The sequence below is a fragment of the Myxine glutinosa genome, chromosome 14 (genome assembly GCF_964187855.1).
Source record: "Myxine glutinosa chromosome 14, kmMyxGlut1.1, whole genome shotgun sequence".
In the NCBI taxonomy this organism is placed as follows: domain Eukaryota; kingdom Metazoa; phylum Chordata; class Myxini; order Myxiniformes; family Myxinidae; genus Myxine; species Myxine glutinosa.
In genome coordinates, this window is record NC_136274.1 from 62,649,245 (window position 1) to 62,676,650 (window position 27,406).

General features: G+C 44.4%; 1 protein-coding gene across 1 annotated transcript in view; it reads right to left on the bottom strand.

The window, feature by feature from the left end:
• The window catches only part of LOC137439844 (mannosyl-oligosaccharide 1,2-alpha-mannosidase IA), a 380,329-nt gene that overhangs the window by 136,497 nt on the left and 216,426 nt on the right, over positions 1-27,406 (bottom strand). The window lies entirely within an intron of this gene.

Consider the following 27,406-nt stretch of genomic DNA (forward strand, 5'->3'; position numbering starts at 1 on the left):
GACAAGGACGAATCAATTCGATTTTTGTAAAGATCTGAATATGGATTCGGACATGAGCATTATTTAATATTTAAGTGATTCTTCACCATTAAGGGATCGGGTGAAAAGCGATGTACAACATGATATTTAAAAAAAGTTATGGATAACTAGGTGGATGAGTTGGTTTGGTGACAAGAACAAGCCGATTAGATTTTGGTTCAGGTCCGAATCCAGATCCGACCCATCAGTGGGATACAAAACAAACTGTTCAGCCTGGCGGAGGTTTGCGCTCTACCGAGTGCGGGTCTAGTTCTTCCTTTTTTTCTCCCAATGTCCGAGGACTTTCAGAATGAATTTTTTCCTCAGTAATGGGAATACAATGTATGCAGTGTTGACACATTTTTTGACCTTGCCCTAATTCTTAAGGTCATCATCCAATTATAGACATTTTAACATTTTCTCGACTCAGGTTTGGCCGATCAGAACGAAATTGCCCTCTTTAGATAGCCTAGGCCCTAGAGTATGATGCATTTAAGCTTCTTTTACATCACCCCCCTCTGGGTTAAAGGTCAAGTTCAAATGGCGGTCTGAAAAAAATTCCGTGCTTTTTTGTCATTGGTTAATTTTGCTCTCAAAAACCGCTTGGCCTTCAAAGATGTTCTGGCATCATAAAGGTATACCTGCACTGAAGTTGTGCACCTGATATTTGATTATTGACCTTGACCTATTTTTTTCGGATTGTGACCTAATTAACGAAAAAACCTTTTTGATCATAGCTTGAACAATTTTCCTCTGACTTTGATGATGTTGAGTTCTATGGATAGGTTGTAGATGGATGTCACATTATCATAATTTATAATCTATCCCTAAATGTTGAAGGGCAAGGTCATATGGTGGTCTGAAAAAAAGATGGAGATTATTGGATTGGGGTAAGTTGCGGGAGATCACTAAGGATAAGACTCCCTCAGCCAGGGGAGGCTTACCTTTGGCGATCACTTTGTGATCGAAGATATATAGGTATTTTTGGTACTATACAGGTGCACAAGGTTATAAAGTACAATTCAGGAAACAGTTCCAGAGAACCGAATATAAATGCACAATGTCACAATCTGCATTTGGTTTGTCATCATTGTTTTTTGGGTCGTTGTCGACATTTTGCCTCCAGTTCTTACTGTTGCACAATTCCTCATTTAACATCTCCAGTCCCCCTCCACAACCCCAACCACATCCCATCCCGCACCCCAGTTAGCACCGTCACACCATGTATGAAACTGCTTTTTGTACGACCTCAGGCTCGCGTTCAATCAACTTTTCCTTCCATAAGGACAAATCAAATCGGCCTACTATTTTGCTCTGTAGTTTAACTGACGACAGCATGCAATGAACACCTGCAATGAGTTCATGGAGGATTTAAAGCTGTACCTTTTTCTGATTTGTACAGAACAACAACTCTTTCAAAGAAATGGGTTATAATATCACACAAGCACACATACACGAATACACACACACACACACACACACACACACACACACACACACACACACACACACACACACACACACACACACACACACACACACATGGATACTTGGCAAAAGTACAAGAGTCAATGACAGAAGGAAAAAAGTTAATGAAAATGAAACGTAGCCAATATGCAGCAGGGTAGGAAGTGCATGGAACATATTTTTGTGCCTTTCATATAATTACTGCCTTGGCCTTTGTCAGTGTTGTCATTTATTTGAGTACCAGAACACGTCATTTATATATTCGTCTTTCCCTGCAGTATTTCATTACAATTCAGGCTTTTCCCTTCCTGCCTGGCTGGTAGGCCTACTGCTGTCTGCTTTGATTGCATCTTCCTGGATCCAAATATTCCATTCCGTGCTCTTTTAAACCGACGCCAGAGTGAGATTCATCAGAATCGAGGTCATGGTTCGACGTAGACCGTTTCAAGGATTCCTGGCCGAGCCGACCCGTTAGCCGAGGGGTTGGTCTGCGATGGCCCTCCCGATCCGTCTTGCGGAAGAGGCAGGATCGGATTCCCTGTGACACAGCGATGCGCTGCCTGTCGCCCATGCTTTTAACCATCGCCTCCATTGACTTCTTAACGCAATTCGGCACAATGGTAAAAGGCCATCCAGACACCGAGTGAACGCTGAGCTTTATGCGTGGAATGTTAGTGTAGAGTAAGAAAGAGTCGCGACTCGCAAGCCTGCTTTCCAAGTCGATTTATTAAAGACATCTGGAACTGAATTTAGCCCGTAAAGTGGCTTTCATGTAGGCCCTTTCATTGTGCTCAAACCTGAGGTTTTTGAAATACATCAAACCAGGGAATATCAAACTCTTCAAAAGTCTGTCGCAATTTAATTTACCTTCTTTCCATTGAATTGCTGCAATTGAAACATATACTCCTCGTCTGAGTAATTACACCAGTTTGTCGCATAATGCACCTGAGATGGTTTTGTTGTTGGCCATTTTGAATGGAGGTCGTTCTTTTTCAGTGCTCATGTTTCATTGTGCCTTGAGACCTGGCGGTTCTTTGCTGATGATCCTTCTGCCCAACTACACTTTGAAAGTCAAATGTCCATCGACATCCGTTTGTTCGTCCCCTTTGTCGGTCACGGGACCAGCTTTCATGACCAAATCCACTTCTCCAAATCTGCCATTCAAGCACCGTTCAGACCAGGCACGGCACCATGTCCCATATTCATTTGTGATGTTTTAGTCTCCTTTGCGTTTTCATTTCCAGTTCATTTCCAGTTCATTTCATTCCATTTTTCATCCAAGCTCTTCTTTCCCTTTGCCCTTTAGTGAACAATGACAAACATAAACAACAAAGAGCAATCAGAGATTGCAGACCCTCGCCAGGACATGTTTTTAGTGGTTGTCAAGGCTTTTGTGTTAAAACAAACATGGCGACCGAACCACGTGACCGATGACATAATTTTTTTTTTCTCCACCAATTTATGCCTCGATGATGCTCAAGAAATGTCATCTTGATCGGATGAAGTTTTGTACTTGTCGACTTATGACGTCATAATGGAGGAACCCATGACATCATTAACATATGATGCCAGGTATTCCAGGTATTCCCCATGGAGAATATTCCCCATGGAGAGTTCTTTACAATGAGCCATGTCTCATTTTTTCTATGCAGTACTTTCGGAGATATGGAGGTGCAAAGGTTTTCGTTTTTTCCAATATGGCGCCCCTACCACGTGACCTATGGCGTCATAATTATCATTTAAAAACTCCACAGGAGGATGTGCACCTGTGGTGAAAATTTCCTGTCAATCAGACTAATGGTTTCAGAGAAAATAAATTCATCTTCATCGGATGAAGTTTTGCACTTTTCGAATTATGACGTCATAATGGAGGCACCTACGACATCATCATTAACATATTTTATTCCCCATGAAGAGTTATTTACAATGAGCCATGTCTCAATTTTTTCTATTCAGTGCCTTCGGAGATATGGAGGTGCAATTTTTTTTGTTTTTTCCAAGATGGCGCCCATATCACGTCATAATTATCATTAAAAATATAATAGGTGGAGGTGCACCTATGGTCAAAATTTCCTGTCAATAGGACCAACGGTTGCAGAGAAAATATTATTTATTCTGTGCCGACAAACATAAGTTGTTGGCCTAAGATTACCTCAAAAATACTTGGTGGTTGAAATCAGTGTCCAGATATGCAAATCCTCTTAAAATTTCAAGTCAATCAGATGAAAATTGAGTATTTTAGAAATTTGGCTTATGTTGACCTTTTGGCTATTGTTGACCTCAAAAATAGTCGGTGGTTGAATTCAGTGACCAGATATGCAAATCTTCTTAAAATTTCAAGTCAATCAGATGAAAATTGAGTATTTTAGAAATTTGGCTTATGTTGACCTTTTGGCTATTGTTGACCTCAAAAATAGTCGGTGGTTGAATTCAGTGACCAGATATGCAAATCTTCTTAAAATTTCAAGTCAATCAGATGAAAATTGAGTATTTTAGAAATTTGGCTTATGTTGACCTTTTGGCTATTGTTGACCTCAAAAATAGTCGGTGGTTGAATTCAGTGACCAGATATGCAAATCCTCTTAAAATTTCAAGTCAATCAGATGAAAATTGAGTATTTTAGAAATTTGGCCTATGTTGACCTTTTGGCTATTGTTGACCTCAAAAATAGTCGGTGGTTGAATTCAGTGACCAGATATGCAAATCTTCTTAAAATTTCAAGTCAATCAGATGAAAATTGAGGATATTAGAAATTTGACAAAGTTGGTGACCTTGGGCCTATGTTGACCTTTTGACCCCAAAAACAATAGGCTTCTTGCTTATGACCAACTGTGCCATTTGGTGAAGTTTCGTGAAGATCGGTTGAAAATTGTGACCTGTAGGCGACTGACATACAGACAGACAAACGGACTCAAATGCAATACCCTCTCCTCTGGCAAGGGTAAAAATTCAGTCCAGGCCATTTTTTTTTCTTTGCAGGAAGAGCAAGGCAGAACTGTCAGTGGGACAACCATTGAGGGAATGACCAAACAGGAAAAGAGGAGATGGGAGAAGGGAAGAAACAGTGAAACAAAGTAACATGGTTCCGTTTGAAAAAGTTAATGGGGTAAGAAAGGTCATGGGATAGAATTGTGGGTGACAAGCACTGCTTGCCTGAAGCCCTGGAGGGGAAAGTGAAACAGAACAGCCCCTGGAAGGTGGCTCCATAGATGGCAAAAGTGCGGAATGAAACAGTTGAGATGTGCAGGCAGCCTGGATAGCTACGAGGAGGTTACTGGAAAAATGCGTGAGATTCCCCATGACTGACAACAACCCATTTACGTATTTGGTACTTGGAATTCGTCGATGTAAACACTCGTCGGCAGAAACCCTGGTGATAAATTTACAAAAGCAAGAGCTCTTTTTTGCCTCCCCTTGTCAATACGCAAAGGCACAACTAATACCTCGAATTTCCCGGCAGCCGAGTGACCCTCGAGTGGTGCCAAATGGACCACCACCAGTCCGAGGCTTGACTAAACGAAAGCCAGGCCAACCTCACGGCAGACAATCCAGGACACATCCTGAAGCCAAATGATAGTGAGTCAAACAGTCAAATGGCACTTTTCTGTCCTTCCACTTAAATGTGGAATTCCCAGCCAATGCGTGTCACTTCAGAGGTAAACTGCAAGTACGATTACAATACTTTGCTTCGTTATTCTGCAAGTTCATAAAGCAACAAACGAACATGTTATTTGTACAAATTGGTAAAACTTTTCGTTGCACGAGCGACGTGTACTTTTGGCCGACAACACATTAGTAGGCCATCCGTGATCATACAATTTGTGGAAAATGGCAGACTCTTGATACACTGTCCTCTCCCACTCCATTCCCTCCCCTATCCCCTCTGGTGATGCTAAAGCCCTTAAATCCTCAGCTTGAAAATATGATATAATTTTTGATACTAGCAGGGACTCATAAATTCTGCGTTATGTAAAATGTGACTTCAAGCCTTCAATCCCTCATCCCAAACTCAAATCCTCAACCCTCTTCCTCCCAACCACAAGTCCTCAACTCCCTCACCCAACCCCAAGTCCTCAATCCCCTTCCTCCCAACCCCAAGTCCTCAATCCCCTTCCTCCCAACCCCAAGTCCTCAACTCCCTCTCCCAACCCCAAGTCCTCAATCCCCTTCCTCCCAACCCCAAGTCCTCAATCCCCTTCCTCCCAACCCCAAGTCCTCAACTCCCTCTCCCAACCCCAAGTCCTCAACTCCCTCTCCCAACCCCAAGTCCTCAATCCCCTTCCTCCCAACCCCAAGTCCTCAATCCCCTTCCTCCCAACACCAAGTCCTCAACTCCCTCTCCCAACCCCAAGTCCTCAATCCCCTTCCTCCCAACCCCAAGTCCTCAACTCCCTCACCCAACCCCAAGTCCTCAATCCCCTTCCTCCCAACCCCAAGTCCTCAACTCCCTCTCCCAACCCCAAGTCCTCAATCCCCTTCCTCCCAACCCCAAGTCCTCAATCCCCTTCCTCCCAACCCCAAGTCCTCAACTCCCTCTCCCAACCCCAAGTCCTCAATCCCCTTCCTCCCAACCCCAAGTCCTCAATCCCCTTCCTCCCAACCCCAAGTCCTCAACTCCCTCTCTCAACCCCAAGTCCTCAATCCCCTTCCTCCCAACCCCAAGTCCTCAATCCCCTTCCTCCCAACCCCAAGTCCTCAACTCCCTCTCCCAACCCCAAGTCCTCAATCCCCTTCCTCCCAACCCCAAGTCCTCAATCCCCTTCCTCCCAACCCCAAGTCGTCAACTCCCTCTCCCAACCCCAAGTCCTCAATCCCCTTCCTCCCAACCCCAAGTCCTCAATCCCCTTCCTCCCAACCCCAAGTCCTCAACTCCCTCTCCCAACCACAAGTCCTCAATCCCCTTCTCAAACTCTCTGCCACCCCACCCAACTCTGTCCTCCCCTCCTCCTTGCAAGTCTCCCACCCCAAGTCCTCAACTCCCACCCCCCAAGTCTAAACCCCACTAACTAGGCCTAAACTCAGGAGGAGCTCTCCCAACTCTCTGCTCTCCCAAACCCAAACTATCTGTCCTCCCCTTCCGATTTCTTCCTGTTCTTAACGTCACATAAGAATACACAAGCAACGTTGGTGCAGGAGGAGGCCATTCAGCCCATCAAGTCACGTTGTCCGTGTTACTGTTCGTTAAGAACAATGATCAACGTAAGTAACGACGGAACAACGTAAAATTTAAACAAACAGAATAAGTGTAATGTTAACTTCGCCACCGATGGTGGACGGAGGTTATGTTTTCAGCCTTGTCTGTCTGTCTGTGAGCAGGATATAAATAACAGACATAAATCTGTCTGTCTGTGTAAATAACGACAAAACCACGTTTAATTCACAATCTTGCAAGATTCCGTCAACTTGCGATGTATGACGCGGACGGACGGACAGACGTGGCCAATGTTTTATTGTACAGATCATCGAGTACTTCGGATGAGACGACCCATGTGCCAACGTTGGTTGCTGGTGGACGTTAAAAATCCCACGGTCTCTTTCACGAAGACTAGGCTAGTTATCTCCGGCGCCCTGAGCAAATTCCAAACTCCTGCTTTCTCTCATACCCGCTCCAATCATCTCTTCTATTCTCACTGATCCCCTTGCCACCACCTACTGCCCCCATTCCGTTTTTCTACTTGTTCACTCACATTGCAATGTCTTTGTCTCCTGTTCCCAGTTGATCCTCTGTCAGATTGTGCACCTGCTGCTTTGTGTTGTTTAATTCCTCCATGAGCCCAGATATCTCGATGCAATAAATAAAAAAATAATTTTTTAAAACTCCAAGCAATAAATAAATAAATAATAATAATAATAATAAAACTGAATCTTACTATAATTCACCAAATGTCCGTCCGTCTGTTCCCAGGTACCGCAAAAACAGCTGAACCGATCGCAACGATATTTTGGGTTGGTAATGCTGGGACCCCCCGGAGTAAAATAGGCTATCTTGTTTTTCCAATTTTCCAGTTTTTCCAAACACGATGGAATAATATTTACAGATATGAACAGTAATGTGGCTTTTGTTAAAATTCTACGTACCAGGAGAGAGTAGATCGACTCCTGACGAACTCTTCCTATATAAACGTGCGGCTCCGAAGTAACACGGCAGCGTGTGCAGAGCGACTGAGAAACAGGTGTAGCGGCCGCTTCCGTTTTGCAGATTCGTCGCGCGCTCTTCCGCATCTCAACGGTTCTGTTGTCATCGTCGTCGTTCATCGCAAAATACAACTGAATGCAAGTTTAGAACTCAAGTTCACGAAAAAACACGAAATACAGTTTACCTCAAGAGATATGTTTTTAACACGCACGAAAGCAATATGACGTCATTGACCGCCATGAAAATCCGCGAAGTATTTTACGGTATTAAAACTGAGCCGCTCTTTACATACTTAGGGCCAAATAAAAAAACACCAGTTGATCGTCCGGATAAAAAAAGGAGGATGAGGCCCTTTTAATTCAATCTTTTTTTCAAAATGGGCGGCATGTACTGTTTAGATTTTGATGATTTGCGTGTGATATGATTTAACGGATGTTTATATGAATCGTTTAAAATAAAAAAAAGCCTTCAATTTCTGATATTAGTCAGGTTCACTATGTTAACAAATATAATTTCATTCAAAATTTGGGGATTAGCAAAACTATACATTTTTGGAATCATCAGAGCATGGAGAATCTGAAAATCAATGTTGGCATTTGCACAGACACCTGCATGGCCGCCATTTTGGATTTTGAAAATGGCCGCCATAAAATACATATTTTGCGTGATCTCGGCTTCTAGTCAACCTAGAGACTTAATTAAATATGCTGATCCTATGTTTTCTGGGTCAAGGAATCCAATAAAGGCCTCAAAATAGTGCTCAGGATTATAGAAAAGCAACAAACAAAGGTAATTGAAAACCATTGTCTTTATATTTGTGATATAACTCTTTGCGTCTTTGGGCTTCCTGAAAAGCGCTATATAAAATAAATGCATTATTATTATTATTATAACTGTATTACATAATACATGATATTGCAAGTCCTTTGAAGTTATAGGTTGTTATAGGAAGTTATAGGTAGTATCAGATTGAACTATAAGTCCTATACACAGGATCTACGAGGTCTATACCGTTCAGGAATATGCTTTTACACATCTTCATCACTGTCCTGAGTGTCATTTTCGCCAAGGAGTCTACGCAAATGCCAACATTAATTTTTGGATTCCTCATGCTCTGAATATTCCAAAAATGTGTAGTTTTGCTAATCTCCAAAAATTTTGAACGAAAAAACATAGTGAACCTGACTATATTTTGCCTTTTCATTTGGGCCTCCCAATTGAAGCCCCGCCCACAGGGCGGGTACCGTTGCTAGTAATCATAATAAAACACAGACGCGACTTACATTTCAGCTTTACTTTCAGAGCAAATTTCATATTCAATGTTCATGAAACTTCGCAGAATAATGAGTTTTTCATACTTAAAAGTTATGAAATGTGACCTTTCTTTTCTCTTTGCTCCTGACCTCTCCACCTGTACCTTTTCACTAACAATGTGTTTTGGGGGAATATGCTGGAGTAGGAGGAGAGTGGAGAAGGGCTTGCAGCCCACAGCCTACTTGTACGGATGATGTGCTGCTGTAATTGGTGTTCACCAAGGTCATGTGAGCATAACATTTTTATTTTTCAAAAAAACGTTGGTATTTGCTCTTATTTTCACCAGACTGGCTGACGTAATGGTTTGGGCGTCCACTATGCGTCTGGAGGTTTGTTGGTTCGAACCCCGGCCGAGTCATATCAAAGACTATTTAAAATGGTATGAGCTGCTTCCTTGCTTGACACTCATCATTAAAAACGATTGAGCACAGACAACAATGCTGGAAAGTCAATGGCAAACCATTCCCCAGGTCGAAATTCCCATGGGAACCAATAGAATAGGGCATTTATATGGGTCTCTACTGGAAATCATGGTTTCTATTGGTTTCTACAGGAACCAGCAGAGTTTCCAGTAGAAACCTAACCAGATTCGTTTGAAACCAACAGAAACCATTAGGAACCTTTAATTTCAACTGGTCCTGTAGAAACCATTAGAGTTAAATGGTCTGAAAACCCATAGACCAACCAAATTATTTTAATTATATTTTCTGATAAACAAAACAACTCAGATGGCAGAGCACTTATACAGTTCACCAGAGGGCCTGGGTTAAATTCCCAGTCTGGGCATATAATATGTATATGTGTGTGTGTATATATATATATATATATATATATATACTGGTACCCTCACAAATAACTTCAACACAGGAGGAGGCCATTCAGCTCATCAAAGCCTGCGCTCCAAAAGGGGTCGAAAATGTAAGTAAGTCGGCTTCAATTGTGAGGCCCAAATGAAAAGGCAAAATATCAGAAATTGAAGGCTTTTTAAATTTTAAACGATTCATATAAACATCCGTTAAATCATATCACAAGCAAATCATCAAAATCTAAACAGTACATGTCACAAGCTCATCAAAGCCTGTGCTCAGTGATTCCGTCACTGAGTGTGGAAAACAAATGGAGATGTATGGATGTTGTTTTTAGCTGTGTATTGTTACATATTTATGGGAATGTATGTGAATTACTATTCAGGTCTTTGCTTATCAATGTGTAGTCGATTAAGGGTTGTTGTGGTTGGAGGGTCAGGAGCCCTTCTGGAAAAAGAGACCGGAAACGGAAGAAGAAAGACACGAGGTCGAGAGAAGCGACGAGGATTCTTCTTCCTCGCCCCGCTCCGACGAGAGGTGGGATCGATATTGAGCCGTGTGGAAAAGCGGCGTTCCCAAGCCCGTCTGGCGAGAGGAGTTACCGGGACGGGTACCTACCCGGTGGACACGTCAAGCTGCCGTGGGGCCGTGCACCCACCCAGCGTCTGGAACCGTTCGCGGCACCGTCTACAAAGACGCGTACGGGTCGCACGTTGGGGCCTAACACGCGTTGCAAGCGGCGTGTGGCTTTTGCCTGCTTTACAGTACCCGCTTCGCGTGGCCAGGAGGGGGCTGCAGCCGTGGTTCCCGGTACGATACCTGCCCGGTGGAAAAACGTCCACCCGGGGTTCGTTCAACCGCCCGAGTGCGGCGAAGCCGACCATCATCTTGGTCAGGAGGGGCCCAGAGACATTGTGAGGGACAGAGACCAAAGGGGGTCGTGAGTACAAAAGGGGACACACGTATGTAAGATGGCCATCTTAATCATCTAGGGGATTGATTGTTGAGTGTGAATTGTGGATGGTGGATTGCTCGGGGAATATATCCTTGATTGTATCATTGAAATTGTATGGTATCATTACCATTGAAATATATCATTGAAAATCAGTTTTCTCTTGGGTGGAATTCATAGGGATTGCGTTGCGAAAGCGCATATATAATACCACGTTCTGGCGAAGTTCCTCTCACGGTCCGGGGGTCACCGAGACCAGGTAGTCACCGAGGGGACCACGTAACAGAATTGGGGGCTCGTCCAAATTACGATTTGCGGATTCGCAATTGGGTCTACGTCCGGGATCTAAAATTGTATAAAATAATAAAATAATATTTTTATTAATTAAAATTTATTAATTAAGTATTAATTGGTAAATTTTTGGGGAAATTGGGGGTAAAGTATTGGGTGAAGGTTAACAGGGGTTAACGATAGGCACCATGGCGTTTGTGGCACAGAACTTTGTGGTAACCCCGAGTGAGGCACAGTTCCGAGCGTTACTAAAGTCGGACCTCTTGAAATTGGCCAAACATTTTAACTTGGAGGTCCGAACTAATTTGAGGAAGGCAGAGTTGCAGGCCACGGTGATACAATCTATGGTGGGATTAGGAACATGGGACGAGTTAGCCTGGGAGTGGCTACCCGAAGAACCAGAAGACGTTGAGCTCCGGAAACTGGAGTTGCAATTACGGAGCCAGGAACGGATCAAAGAAGAAGAAAGGAAAGCAGAAGAGAGGAGAGAAGAGAAACAAGCACAGGAAAGGAGAGTGGAACGAGAACTCCAGGAAAGGTTAAAAGAAGAAGAAAGGAAAGCAGAAAAGGAAAGAGCAGAAGAAGAAAGGAAAGCAGAGGAGAGGAGAGAAGAGAAACAAGCAGAGGAGAGGAGAGCTGCAAGGGAACTCGAAGCAGAGGAGAGAAAAGCAGAAAGGGAATTAAAGGAACGTGACATGGAGCTTCGGCAGGAAATTAAATTCAAGGAGCTGGAGTTAATGAGAGAACGGGGAGAGGCACCACCCTTGCTGACGGGGTCGACACCTAACCAGAAAACCTGGGATGTGGGCAGACATGTGAGGCTGGTTCCACCGTTCAGTGAAAAGGAAGTCGCGAAATGTTTTCCACACTTTGAGAAAGTGGCTCGACAATTAAACTGGCCGGAGGAGGCCTGGACCATACTAGTGCAAAGTGTGCTGGTGGGAAAAGCTCAAGAGATTTATTCGGCGCTACCAATGGACCAATGTGCAGATTATGAGGTACTGAAGAAGCACATCCTCAAAGCCTATGAGTTGGTTCTGGAAGCTTACAGGCAAAAATTCAGGAATGCCAGGAAGAGGGAGAGTGAGACCCATGTGGAGTTTGCCAGAGTGAAAGAAAACATGTTTGATCGGTGGTGTGAGTCAAAAGGAGTCGGGAAAGACTTCGAAACATTGCGTGACTTGATCCTGGTGGAGGAATTTCAGCAGTGTGTCCACGAGGACATCAAAGTGTACCTGCAGGAAAAGAAAGTACCAAAGTTGTGGGACGCAGCCACCATGGCAGATGAGTATGCCTTAACCCACCGAATAGGGGTCCACAAACCTAACTCCTCGCCTAGACTTCAGCAGGGGAGTTATGGAACACCCGGTGCGGAGAACGACCTTACATGGCGGCAGCCTCGAGATGATTATGGGGACAACTATGATACCCCAACTGTTAGAAATCAGAGGGCTACGGGCCCAAGACAAACTTATTTTCCGGGGGGCCCGAGGCAGACCACGAGTTTTTCCTCCGGGCCTACTTGCGCTTTTTGCAAGAAACCTGGACATGTGATGTCCCAATGTTATGCCCTGAAAAAGGAAAATCAGGAGCGGAGTTCGACTAGTACGACTCCAAATGCAATGGCCATTGTGAGAAATCGCCATCAAAAGGGTTACCAACCATTTATTTCAGAGGGGTTTGTGTCACTGGATGGAGCCTCGACTAACCGGAGACCGGTTAGGATATTGAGGGACACAGGAGCACATCAATCTTTAATGCTTGAAGGCATTTTGCCATGGTCCGAGGAGACGGCAACGGGGGATAGTGTTCGTTTACAGGGGATCGGGGGCGGTGTTAGTGCTCCACTTCATGTCATCCATTTGGAGTCCGATTTGGTGTCAGGACCGGTCACCGTCGGTTTACAAGCCACACTTCCTGTAGAGGGTGTATCTGTGGTTATCGGGAATGATTTGGCCGGGGGTCAAGTTTATGGTAACCTGAGGGTTGGTAAAGAGCCCAGCAGGGAAAATAACACCACACCAGCTCGGGATGGCGACAAAAGTACCAAGTTATTTGTAGGGGGACTGAACTTCAAAACAGAGGAAGAAGTTCTGACCTCTGTCTTCAACAGATATGGGCCGCTGGTGGAAGTGCGGTTGGTAAGAGACAGGGAAACGCAACAGTCAAGAGGGTTCGGCTTTGTCACGTTTGCAAGCACAAAAGACGCCAGAGAGGCAGAGAAGAATTGGAATGGCAAGGATTTGGAGGGTCGGACCATAACAGTAGGGAAGGCATTTCGTAGGCGTCGAGAGGTCTACAGGAGAGTACAACTGGGCGGTAGTTTTGGTGGTGGCCGCAATCAATATTATTATGGAGGCTCCCTGAGTTACGGCAGCTCCCGAAGGAAGGATTGTCAAAGTAGTGGCCGAGAAGGAGACCGCTATTCATGGGACTACAGTGACAAGCGGTCCCACCATAATTATTAGGGAAGTTCTGAAAAGCTGAAGCACTGAATGCGGCGGAGCCGCCGAGCCAAGATTCCTACACGGATTAACCGTGAACGCCACGTTCCTAAAGGCGTCCATGTAGTGAACTTTCATGCACGGACTAACCGTGAACTCCACGTTCCTCAAGGCGCCCATGTAGAGAACTTTCCTGCATGGACTAACCGTGAACTCCACGTTCCTAAAGGCATCCATGTAGTGAATACTCGGCTTGGCCTCCCGGAAAAAGTGCTATCGAGTTGCTTAACTTTGGATCTTTGATCAACCCCTTAACCTTCATTCACAAGAAACTGACAGTCAAAGTCAGAGGGTCATGAGATGGAGTTTGGCTTGGCAGGAGTCCAATGGGAAATTGAACATGTAAAGGGCAGGGACAATGTCGTTGCTGGTGCTTTGTCCAGAGTGAATTACCTTTGAAAATCTCTGGGGGTTTTGTGAAATTTTGTTGCTTTATTTTTGAGTTGTGATAATTGTTGCCCAGGGGAACTGATGATTTGGGGGTTGAGTTATCTGGTTTGTTTATCCAAGTTGGCCGGCAAAGAAAGTTTTCGCTGGGTTCAAACTTTCTTTCTTGAAGGGGGGGAGTGTTACATATTTATGGGAATGTATGTGAATTACTATTCAGGTCTTTGCTTATCAATGTGTAGTCGATTAAGGGTTGTTGTGGTTGGAGGGTCAGGAGCCCTTCTGGAAAAAGAGACCGGAAACGGAAGAAGAAAGACACGAGGTCGAGAGAAGCGACGAGGATTCTTCTTCCTCGCCCCGCTCCGACGAGAGGTGGGATCGATATTGAGCCGTGTGGAAAAGCGGCGTTCCCAAGCCCGTCTGGCGAGAGGAGTTACCGGGATGGGTACCTACCCGGTGGACACGTCAAGCTGCCGTGGGGCCGTGCACCGACCCAGCGTCTGGAACCGTTCGCGGCACCGTCTACAAAGACGCGTACGGGTCGCACGTTGGGGCCTAACACGCGTTGCAAGCGGCGTGTGGCTTTTGCCTGCTTTACAGTACCCGCTTCGCGTGGCCAGGAGGGGGCTGCAGCCGTGGTTCCCGGTACGATACCTGCCCGGTGGAAAAACGTCCACCCGGGGTTCGTTCAACCGCCCGTGTGCGGCGAAGCCGACCATCATCTTGGTCAGGAGGGGCCCAGAGACATTGTGAGGGACAGAGACCAAAGGGGGTTGTGAGTACAAAAGGGGACACACGTATGTAAGATGGCCATCTTAATCATCTAGGGGATTGATTGTTGAGTGTGAATTGTGGATGGTGGATTGCTCGGGGAATATATCCTTGATTGTATCATTGAAATTGTATGGTATCATTACCATTGAAATATATCATTGAAAATCAGTTTTCTCTTGGGTGGAATTCATAGGGATTGCGTTGCGAAAGCGCATATATAATACCACTTTCTGGCGAAGTTCCTCTCACGGTCCGGGGGTCACCGAGACCAGGTAGTCACCGAGGGGACCACGTAACAGTATGTTATGAGGCTATATGGTTGCATTTGTGTTTTGGTGTGTGTGTGAGTTTTTGCATGAATGTGTGTGTGTATTTTTGCATGAGTGTGTGTTTTGTTGTTGAGTGGTGAAGATCATATGGGTGGGTGGGTGGTTGGTTGGGTTCTCCAGGTCCATGTTATTTTTTGGTGAGATGGATTTTGGGAGATGAAGCTGTTGTTTTGTTGTCGTAGTTTGTGTTCTCATTGACTTGAGGTGGGGGAATATACACATCCAAGTGCAGCTGCTGCATATGGATGACTAATGTGCCTCCAGAAAGTATTCATGTGGGAGTCTGTCCACCTTTATCAAAATATGACAGACAACACTTGATAGACAAATAATTATTTATTACGTACATACGGAGAGAACAGTTTGTCCTCAGGCAAGCAGATCTCTAAATTCTACCCAAACTGCATCAAATATATATACAAAATGTTTTACTACAAAAGGAAGGCAAAAGTGAAACAGAAGCACAAGATGTAACGGACCCTTGGCTTCACATTTGCACAAGTTCAAACCACAGATGAAACATGTTTTTGCCAGCTTAGCACAGAGAAGCACTTCTGCCCAGCAACTGAGAAATGGCTCTCAGCCAACTCGATACAAAAAGCATATCTCCTTTGGCCTGGCTCATCTATATCACATGATGCATTTACCCAACATGCTTATTAGCCATGGTTGTCTCTGATTGGTCCAGAGATGACAATTATTCATTTTTACCCCGACAGCTCCCTCCTTTTTGTCATCTCTGACAATCTGACTACATCCCCCCTCTTGGCCCAGGCCCCCATTCTCGCCCTGCCAGAATTACGCTTGACCACCCCCGGGATCTCCATCCACTTGATTCACTCTTTTCACATTCCACTCACATTTCACACCCCTGACTTTTTTCATATTTTGTTGTTACAGCCTGAATTTAAAATGGATAAAATTGGGATTTTTTTTGGCACTGAGCTACACATAATACCCCATAATGTCAAAGTGGATTTGTTTTTTTAGAATTTTTTTAAACACAATAATTGAAAATGAAAAGCTGAAATGTCTTGAGTGAATAGGTATTCAACCCCTTTGCTATGAAACTCCAAAGTGAGCTCAGGTGCATCCAATTTCCTTTGATCATCCTTGAGATGTCTACAACTTGATTGGAGTCCACTTGTAGTCAATTCAATTGATTGGACATGATTTAGAAAGAAACACACCTTTCTATACAAGATCCCACAGTTGACAGTGCATGTAAGAACATAAACTCTACCATGAAGTCCAAGGAACTGTCCATATAACTCCAAGATTGCAAAGTCTTTGTCTCCTGTTCCCATTTGAACCTCTGTCAATCTGTGCACCTGCTGCCTTGTGTTATTTAATTCCTTTAAAAAAATTGTGAGGAGGTGTAGATCTGGGGAAGGGTATAAAACAATTTCTAGAGTTGAAAGTTCCCAAGAGCCCAGTGAGCTCCATCATTAGGAAATGAAAAGAATATGGAACTACCCAGACTCTTCCTGGAGCTGGACGTCCGACCAAAGTGAGTGACTGAGCAAGAAGAACCTTGGTCAGGGAGGTCACCAAGAACCAAATGACCACTCTGACAGAACCACAGAGTTCTTTGGCTGAGATGGGAGAATCCACTGGAAGGACAAGATTCTATGCTGCACTTCACAAATCTAGGCTTTATGGGAGAGTGGCCAGATGGAAGCTACTCCTGAGAAAAAGGCACATCACAGCACAAATGGAGTTTGCATAAGGGCACATGAAAGACTCAGAGCATGAGGCAAATTAATCTGTGATCTGATAAGATGTAAATTGTACTCTTTGGCCAGAATGCAAAGCGCTAAATCTGGCGGAAGCACAGCTCATCACCTATTTAACGCCATCATGCTATGGGGATGCTTTTCAGCAGCAGGGACCTGCTAGGATAAATGGAACAATTAATGGAGCCAAACACAGGCAAATCCTTGGAGAGAACCTGCTTCAGGGTGCAAAAGACCTTAGACTGCAGCGACGATTTGCGTCCTAAAAGGAAACTGACCCCAAGCATACAGCCAACGCAACACTGGAATGGCTTCAGTTGAAGAACATGGACGTTTTGAGTGGCACAGTCAAAGCCAAGAACTGAATCCCATTGAGAATCTGTGAAAAGACTTGAAGATTGCTGTTCACCAACGCTCCCCATCCAACTTGACAGAGCTTGAGCAAATCAGCAAGGAATAAAAGGGAGAAACTCCCCAAATCCAGATGCGCAAAACTGATACAGACATACGCAATAAGACTCAAAGCTGTAATTGCTGCCAAAGGAGCTGAAAAAAAATTTGCGTTTGGGTTCCTCTTTCAGGCATTTTTCACCTCCGATTGTGATTTTCCATTCTTCAGTCTCCAATCAGTTTTGATTTCCACATCAATGTATTTTTTGGCCTTGCCTTTCTGGCAGGGATTTAAGTAAATGTTAAAAAAAGACCTTTCTTGTTTTGTGAAAGTTATGAGCAAATCCTTTGACATTGCCTTGGGCACTTTAAGTGGTATAAACGAACTTTTCTTGCCATGGCTTCCAACACTTCTTTCACGATTATCTTAAATCTCTCCCGACAAGCCATGTGCCACGATAACTCCCAGACACGACCGTAAAACTCTCGTTCCATTGCTGGCGCACCGCTGTCCTGTGTGTCTCCACCTATATTTTCAAATAATAACATTAATGCTTAAACTCATTTGTGGTCACGTAGCAATTCTTGTGATCATGGTGTGACAAAGCCAACCGTTGTGTTCCCAAATGGATTAAGGACAATTTAATTTAAAATGGAAGGACGTTTCACAGCTGTGATAATATTGTGTGACTCAATAATGCTGCTGCCTCTTACCCTCTGTATGAAAATCTTTTATTAAAAAATGCATTTTCAAGAATAATAATTGTAAGTTGTTAATATACATGCTTATTATGTGAGAATCGTGGGGTGGGGATTAAATTGAGAAAATAAAAAAATGAGAAAAGGAAGATAAGGAAGGGATGTTCGGAGAGGGAAGGTGGTAATGAAGAGATGTAGAATGAAGAGATGTAGAATGAAGAGATGTAGAATGAAGAGATGTAGAATGAAGAACTCGTCTTGCTGGTGGCGGCTCGTGTCGATCTGCATAGGTGGAAAAGTAGAACGATGGATGGAATCAACGAGGACATTGATTGAGGTATGCTAACCGCTGCGGGAAGCAAGGGGAAGCCGATGCTTCGAGCATCAACTCTTCGCCGGAGCAAAATATTTTGGTGTACGAGAGCCAGAAAACAACATCTGTACAATCTCAAGAATGATCTTTCAAACTTGTCTCCCTCCTCTAAAACCTGCCTTGTCAAGACGTGCCCCGATGTCCTCTCCATGCTTTGGTTCCCATCATATATCAGCAGGATGCACATGGTCCACCAGCAACCCCCTCCAAATTAAACTACTTAAATCCAGAACCACTGCTCACCTCCACTCATTTATCCCTCTTTTCCCATCTGTGGAACCGCCTTCCATACCCTCTTCAATCTCATTCATCCCTCCAGGTATTCAAGACAAATGTTAACTACCATCTCACATCATTCCCCATCTAAAATATTAATCCTTTCAACACCTGTTAAACCATTCCCACCCGTCCCAAATTTTTTGCTTATGTATCCATATTGTCCACCCTTTGTGTCTCCCTTACACATTGTTACCTACCTTCTCCATCCAACCTGCTGTTGGCGTTTCCCCTTTCTCCTGCTGTTCCCTTCGTTATGTTGTATTTGATTTGTTCTGTGTCATAGCTCTTCCACAAGCCTAAACAATGTAGTGTGTGTATATATATATAATATATATAGTGCATTCAGAAAGTATTCAGACCCCCTTTACTTTTTTCACATTTTGTTATGTTGCAGCCTTATGCTGAAATCGTTTAAATTCATTTTTTCCCTCATCAATCTACACTCGATACCCCATAATGACAAAGAGGAAACAGGATTTTAGAAAGTTTTGCAAATTTATTAAAAAGAAAAAACTGATATATCACATTTACATAAGTATTCAGACCCTTTGCTATGACACTTGAAATTTAGCTCAGGTGCCTCCCATTTCTCTTGATCATCTTTGAGATGTTTCTACACCTTGATTGGAGTCCACCTGTGCTAAATTGAATTGATTGGACTTGATTTGGAAAGGCACACACCTGTCTATATAAGGTCTCACAGCGGACATTGCATATCAGAGCAGAAACCAAGCCATGAGGTCGAAGGAACTGCCTGCAGAGCTCAGAGACAGGATTGTGTCGATGCACAGATCTGGGGAAGTCTACAAAAATATTTCTGCTGCATTGAAGGTTCCCAAGAGCACAATGGCCTCCACAATTCTTAAATGGAAGAAGTTTGGAACAACCAGGGCTCTTCCTAGAGCTGGCCGCCTGGCCAAACTGAGCAATCGGAGGAGAAGGGCCTTGGTAAGAGAGGAGACCAAGAACCCGATGGTCACTCTGGCTGAGCTCCACAGATCCTGTGTGGAGATGGGAGAAACTTCCAGAAGGACAACCATCACTGCAACACCCCACCGATCTGGGCGTTATGGCAGAGTGGCCAGGCGGAAGCCAAACAGTTCAATCTTGGTTTCATCAGACCACAGAATCTTGTTTCTCACAGTCTGAGAGTCCTTTAGGTGTTTTTTTTGCAAACTCCAACTGGGCTTTCATGTGTCTTTCACTGAGGAGAAGCTTCCGTATATATACATATGTACTATTTCCATATATATACACACATATATCTTATATTATAATAGCCGTAGATGATTCTGTCTGTCTGTCTGTCTGTCTATCTGTTGGGTGTCTGTCCGGGGTGTGGCTTACTCGGTTTGCAGAGTAGCTCCACCCATAGCTCCACCCATTCTGGGAGTGGCTATAAACAAATATCCACCATTTTATTAACTCGCATAGCTTTGAGTCCTGTTTTGTAGGCCCGTGGTGTCTTGCTCTCCCCCAGTTTTATTTCAAATCAAATTCGATAAATCATTTCATTTTTCACAGTCGCTAACATAGTTTTCGACTCGGTTGAAAAAAAACGGGAAGAAAATCCAATGAAAGTTGCCGTTTATAGAACGAAATGAATTCTCAAAGGCCTGTAACTTCAAGGCCATTGAGTCTCTCTCACGCCTTTATCTCCAATCTAATTATCTAACTCACCATATGATTTCATTTTTATCGATGGTTTTACTTTTAGACTCGGTGTCAGCAATAATTGAGAACAATCCACACACGCGGGAAAATGCAGAGATATATTTTTTAAAATCGCGTCATGGTGTATCATACACCGCCCAACATGACACCGCCGGCAATGTGTCGATATATATTAAAAATTCGCTTTTGCTTTTCCGTTATGATATATTACTATTTCGTTTGATGATAGTCGTCACAAAAACGTCAACAATGATGCCGACATATATTTCTTCGTTTTTATTTCATTCAACATATTAGCCGGAAGTAAAATATGTTTCAGGAAATTACCGAGAGATATTTCTTCGTTTTTTTTATTAGTTATGTGCGCATACACTTTAAATAGGTTTATTTGAAATCTTTAATTTTCCACAAACATTCCACACACGCGGGAAAATGCAGAGATATATTTTTTTAAATCGCGTCATGGTGTATCATACACCGCCCAACATGACACCGACGGCAATGTGTCGATATCTATTTTAAATTCGATATATCATTTCATTTTTCACAGTCGCTAACATAGTTTTAGACTCGGTTGAAAAAAAACGAGAAGAAAATCCGATGAAAGTTGCCGTTTATAGAACGAAATGAATTCTCAAATGCCTGTAACTTCAAGGCCATTGAGTCTCTCTCACGCCTTTATCTCCAATCTAACTCACCATATGATTTCATTTTTATCGATGGTTTTAGAGTCGGTGTCAGCAATAATTGAGAACATTCCACACACGCGGGAAAATGCAGATATATTTTTTAAAATCGCGTCATGGTGTATCATACACCGCCTAACATGACACCGACGGCAACGTGTCGATACATATTAAAAATTCGATATATCATTTCATTTTTCACAGTCGCTAACATAGTTTTCGACTCGGTTGAAAAAAAACGGGAAGGAAATCCAATGAAAGTTGCCGTTTATAGAACGAAATGAATTCTCAAACGCCTGTAACTTCAACTTCAAGGCCATTGAGTCTCTCTCACGCCTTTATCTCCAATCTAACTCACCATATGATTTCATTTTTATCGATGGTTTTGGACTCGGTGTCAGCAATAATTGAGAACATTCCACACACGCGGGAAAATGCAGAGATATATTTTTAAAAATCGCGTCATGGTGTATCATACACCGCCCAACATGACACCGACGGCAACGTGTCGATATATATTAAAAATTCGCTTTTGCTTTTCCGTTAAGATATATTACTTTTTCGTTTGATGACAGTCGTCACAAAAACGTCAACAATGATGCCGACATATATTTCTTCGTTTTTATTTAATTCAACATTATTAGCCGGAAGTAAAATATGTTTCAGGAAATTACCGAGAGATATTTCTTCGTTTTTTAAAATTAGTTATGTGCGAATACACTTTAAATAGGTTTATTTGAAATCTTTAATTTTCCACAATATAATTTACTTGCCATTTATCATTTGATGATTACGAGACAAATTCCTCTTGAGGATCGTGACAATTCATGCGCTGCGTGGAAACTTCTATTTCCAAAATGAATGAGACGATCGATGAAGAACGCAGACTTGAACAGGATGCAGCAAGAAAACGAATGAGACGGGCGAACGAGTCCATCGACGAACGTCAATGCAAACTTGCGGGGTCACCCGTGGGAATCCCACGGGCATGGATGTGTGTGACATTTCGACATATTGAGTTAGATGCTGCACATTCATTTTTACAAAATGGTTACTGGCAAGTCATCAGATCCAGAAATGGTGTAAAAACCACCGTTTAGAGGCCATTTTTCCCCGCAAAGCGGGGGTTGGCCTTTTCGGGGACCGTGGTAGTTGTTGTTTTTTTGTCCCCTTTTTGAAGCAATGTTTTACGGCCGGATGCCCTTCCTGACGCCAACCCTTTTTGCCGCCTTCAACGACAAACAGGGAATTACCAGTGAACTGGTACTCAATTAGCCGACCTCGGAAGGCATGACAGGCTGAGTCAACCCCCCTGGCATTAATTCGGCGATCGACCGAGATTCGAACCCAGGATCCTAAGCCGGCACCCTAGCCGCTAGCCCAACACCAGAAATGGTGTCATGAACACAATTTATTTACGCACAAGCACAAAAGCAAGACGGGCCGATTTCCGATTCCGACGGGCCGACGGGCGAGACGGGCCGATTTCCGATTCCGACGGGCCGATTTGGAGCAAGAAAAAGAACGAGACGGGAGAAAAAGGAGAGAAACGAGACGGGGAAAGCCATTGGAGAGGCGAGTGAGGCGCGATTGGAGAGGAGTGTGAGGCGCGATTGGAGAGGAGTGTGAGGCACGATTGGAGAGGAGTGTGAGGCGTGATTGGAGAGGAGTGTGAGGCACGATTGGAGAGGAGTGATTGGAGGGGAGTGTGAGGCACGATTGGAGAGGAGTGTGAGGCACGATTGGAGAGGAGTGTGAGGCGCGATTGGAGAGGAGTGTGAGGCGCGATTGGAGAGGAGTGTGAGGCGCGATTGGAGAGGCGTGTGAAGGATTGCAGAGGAGAGGAGTGTGAGGGATTGGAGAGGTGAGGGATTGGAAAGGAGAGGGATGTGAGGGTTTGGAGAGGAGAGGAGTGCTAGGTGGAGAGAGGAGAGTGTCAGGTGGAGACAGGAGAGTGTCAGGTGGAGACAGGAGAGTGTCAGGTGGAGAGGAGTGAGGGGTCACATATTATGTGAAATAACTAAATTCACACCATTTCTGGATCTGATGACTTGCCAGTAACCATTTTGTAAAAATGAATGTGCAGCATATAACTCAATATGTCGAAATGTCACACACATCCATGCCCGTGGGATTCCCACGGGTGACCCCGCTAGTATACATATATACTACCAGGAGCAAATCATGTCCACATATATACCACGGGGGGGGGGGGGGGGAGGGGGTGAGGGGAGGGACGAAGCAGGAGAGGGAGGGGTGAGGAAGGAAGTGGGGAGCAGACGTGAGGGTAGACAGAGGGGAAAGATATACCACATATACATCTTTGTGGGGGGGGGGGGGGGGAATTGGCTTTGACAGGCCCCTCCGTTTTGGGGGAGGGGGGTAAGGGAAGGAGGAAAAATTTTCCGGTGCAAAGAGTGCTTCATAACCTCAGTGTTTCACAGGTAAAAAAGGAAATTGTAATACCCTCTGCCACCATCACCAGGTGGCGCTACATGGTGCTCATTTACATCGAGAATTTACGCCCCTCTCCCAGACCCCACACCCCCGAATGAGGCCGCAGCCACATAGCCTCTGTTACCCTTCAGACAAAGTTGTATTTGTACCCCGAGTAAAGTATAAAAGCATTTATAGCTGGAGTACTCGGCGTTGCTCAAGCAAAAAATAAACTAACATATTTGAAATGAGGGCAAATATAATGGAAAAGCAATTACATCCAAATCAGAATCTATCACAAATGTCAAATCATCATTTTACCTTTTCGTTCAATATACGCTGGTGAATGTGGAACGACCTAAAGGTGGTTTTATACGCTGGTGAATGTGCCGTTCATCACGTTTCTGAGCTAAGTATGATGACTTTCAGGAAGAAGATGAAACCTTGCCACCAACTTCGACCGCTTCCGGAATTGTTTTATTATTTGTGCTCAAATGTCTGGTAATTGTTTGTATTTATTTATGCGAATGTGTACTTCTATATAACTGTCATTAATCAAAAAGGTTTAGGCACTATTGAGAGATTTTTTTTAAATCCCCAAAAACTAACTTTTTTTTCAAAAATGTAATTTCTTTTTTTTGCCTAAAGCACTCCCAGGCACTCACTCATGAACCCCTGAAAGTTTGACGACGATCCGTCTCTGAGAAGGCTGAGAATAATGGCGACACACACACACAGAGCAACGGCTCTCTTATACAGTAGATGTATATATACCCCACTCCCCTGTCTCTCCCCCACCCACTCTCTCTCCCACTCCCTGTTTCTACCACACTCACCTCCTCCTCCCTTCACATCCTGCTCCCTCTTTCTCTTCCCCACTCCCCTCCCCCAACCCCACTTCACTTTCCCCCACTCCCGTCTTCTCCACTCCTTTCTCCCCCCACTTCCCTTTCCCCCACTCCCCTCTCCTCTCTACATGTCTGTGCTCTATATCCTTTTTCCTGCTTTAATTTCCTTTTTTTTTCTTTTTTTTTTTGCTTTCATTAATCAATTGTATTTTTTAATATGATATCTGATGTACCATACTCATTACAGTATGTCGGTGCCACCAAAGCAGCATCCTGAGCAATGATTACACATGGTGGTTTGCCATTGACTTCCCAGCAGTAGTTCGGGCAGGAATTTGTAATTTGTTCAGGATGCCGGCGATAGCTCGCCCACTCTTCATGAAGGACACCGTGGGGATCTTTAACGTCCACCAACTAATGTCGGAAGACGGGACGCCGAGTTTAACGTACATCGGAGGGACGACACATCCATCGATGATTCACCCAATCTGTGAAACACTGGGATGATAGTTTATAGCTGGGTCGAGATTTGAACCCAGGCTAGACACCTTAGAGGTGAGTGTGGGACCTCAGAGGTCATCCTGTCTGCCGAGGTCGTATCTTAATGCACAGTTAATAAACAAACTGTGATTCCATGTTGTACCAGTATGTATTAGTGTACGTTAAAAATGCATGATAAAAGTAGAAGCGGAATCCAAAAAGATCGCGACGTATCTCACTGGACGATGTAAAATAGAATCAAAATACAATAATTACCTTTAAAATAGTGAAAAATGAATTTTGGAGCATATTTTTGGAGCATATTATTTGGAGCAATTTTGGAGCATATATGTCTCATGCAGCATATTATTTAATAATAATAATAATAATTCATTTATTTTGTATAGCGCTTTTCCAGAAGCCCAAAGGCGCTTTGACAGAGTGGAAAACATAATGCATAACAATACATGAAAACAACAATTGCAAAAAGACAAGAATCAAGAAAACAAACAGCAGCGATATACGGCATATATATAAGACAAGAATCAAAAAGACAAGACAAGAATCAATAGGGAAATATTTAAAGCAAAAGGAGGGAGAAGGAGAAGAGATAGTCAGGGGTTAAATGCTGTGGGTTGAATGTTGAATGCAGCGTTGAACAGGTGGGTCTTTAGTGATGTTTTGAATGTGGTGAGTGAGGAGGAGTCTCTGATGGTGTGAGGTAGTGAGTTCCAGAGGGTGGGAGCAGCGATGGAGAAGGCCCTGTCCCCCCAGGATCTGAATTTGGTCCGGATGGAGGGGGTCAGGAGGTTGGTACCAGCAGAGCGGAGGTTGCGGGTGGGAGTGTGTCTGGAGAGGAGGTCAGCCAGGTAGGATGGGGCCAGGTTATGGAGGGCTTTGTATGTCAAGAGGAGGATTTTGTACTGGATTCTCTGGGGGATGGGGAGCCAGTGAAGCTTGTAAAGGACGGGGGTGATGTGGTCACGGGTCCGGGAATGAGTGAGTAGACGGGCAGCGGAGTTCTGAATGTATTGGAGTTTATTGGTGATTTTTGAGGGTGAACCATAGAGGAGGCTATTGCAGTAGTCCAGACGGGAGGTGATGAAGGCGTGGATGAGGGTTTCTGCAGCCGTGGAGGAGAGGGATGAGCGGAGACGGGCAATGTTTTTCAGGTGAAAGAAGGCTGACTTTGTGATCTGTTTAGTGTATTTGTCGAAGGAAAGGGTTTGGTCAAAGATGACGCCAAGATTCCGGATGTGAGGGGAGGTGGATACTGGGATACCGTCGATGTTGAGGGCAAAGTTATGGGTGGATTTTGTGAGCGTTTTTGGGCCAATGATGATTATTTCAGATTTATCACAGTTAAGCTTGAGGAAGTTGATTTGAAGCCAGGATTTTATTTCAGTGATGGAGTTTGTCAGGATAGAGTGGGTGTCGGTGGAGACGGACTTGGTGGAGATGAAAAGCTGGATGTCATCGGCGAAGCAGTGGAATTGGAGACCATGACGGCGGATTAAGTGACCGAGCGGGGACAGGTAAAGGATGAAGAGGAGGGGGCCAAGAACTGAACCTTGGGGGACACCTTGGGGGAGGGGAGCAGTGGGGGATTTGCAGTTATTGATGGAGATGAACTGGCATCTGTCAGAGAGGTATGATTTAATCCAAGAGAGGGCAGTGCCGGTGACGTTAAAGGTGGATTCAAGTCGGGTGAGGAGGATAGTGTGATCGATGGTGTCAAAGGCAGCGCTGAGGTCGAGGAGGACGAGAATGTTGAGGTTGCCAGCGTCAGAGGAGAGGAGAAGGTCGTTGGTGATTTTGAGGAGAGCAGTTTCAGTACTGTGGTTGGAGCGGAATCCGGATTGGAATGTTTCATACAAGTTATTGGCAGAGAGATGATGTTTGAGTTGAGTGGCTACAGCGCGTTCCAAAACTTTTGACAGAAAGGGTAGGTTGGAGATGGGTCTGAAGTTGTTTAGGGTGTCAGGGTTTAGACCAGGTTTTTTTAGAATGGGGGTAACAGCAGCAATTTTGAGGGAAGGTGGGACGATGCCTGTAGACAGGGAGGAGTTTATTGTTGCAATGATAAGTGGAGAGAGAGCAGGGAGGGAGGCTTTGACAAAGCTGGAGGGGATGGGGTCAAGAGTGCAGGTGGCAGTTTTCATTCCTATGAGGAGTTCAGAGAGGTCAGTAGGAGAGATTGGGGAGAACCGAGACAGGGGATGGCAGGACAAGGGGGGGCAGGTGGTTGGAGGGGGAGCGGGTGCGGCGGTGGTCAAGCTGTTGTAGATGTTGTCAATTTTGCGTTGGAAGAAAGAGAGGAAGGAGATGCAGTTGTCTACTGTGAATGACTGGGTGGTGGTGTTCAGGGGGCGGAGGAGTTTGTTTATTGTCGAGAAGAGTGCTTTTGGGTTTCCGGAGCCAGAGTGGATAATTTGAGAGTAGTAGGCAGAGCGGGCGCGGGAGAGGGCATCTTTGTAGTGTTGTATGTGGTCCTTGTAGGCTTGGGAGTGAACTGTGAGACCCGTTTTATTGCGGAGTCTTTCAAGTTGGCGAGCACGAGTTTTCATCAGGTGGAGTTCAGGGGTAAACCAGGGAGCAGAATGGGTGAAAGAAACTGTTTTGGTTTTTACAGGCGCAAGCTGGTCAAGGCAGGAGGAGAGAGTGTGGTTGTAGTAGTCAGTGAGGTCGGAAGGGGTGTGGAGGTCAATGAAGGGAGAAGTGGACATTTTTTCAGAGAGGGTGGATGAGAATGAGGTAGGTGAAAGAGCGTTTAGCTTACGGAAGTTGATTGTGCGATAATGCCTTGGTGTTGGGGCGGGGATGTTGA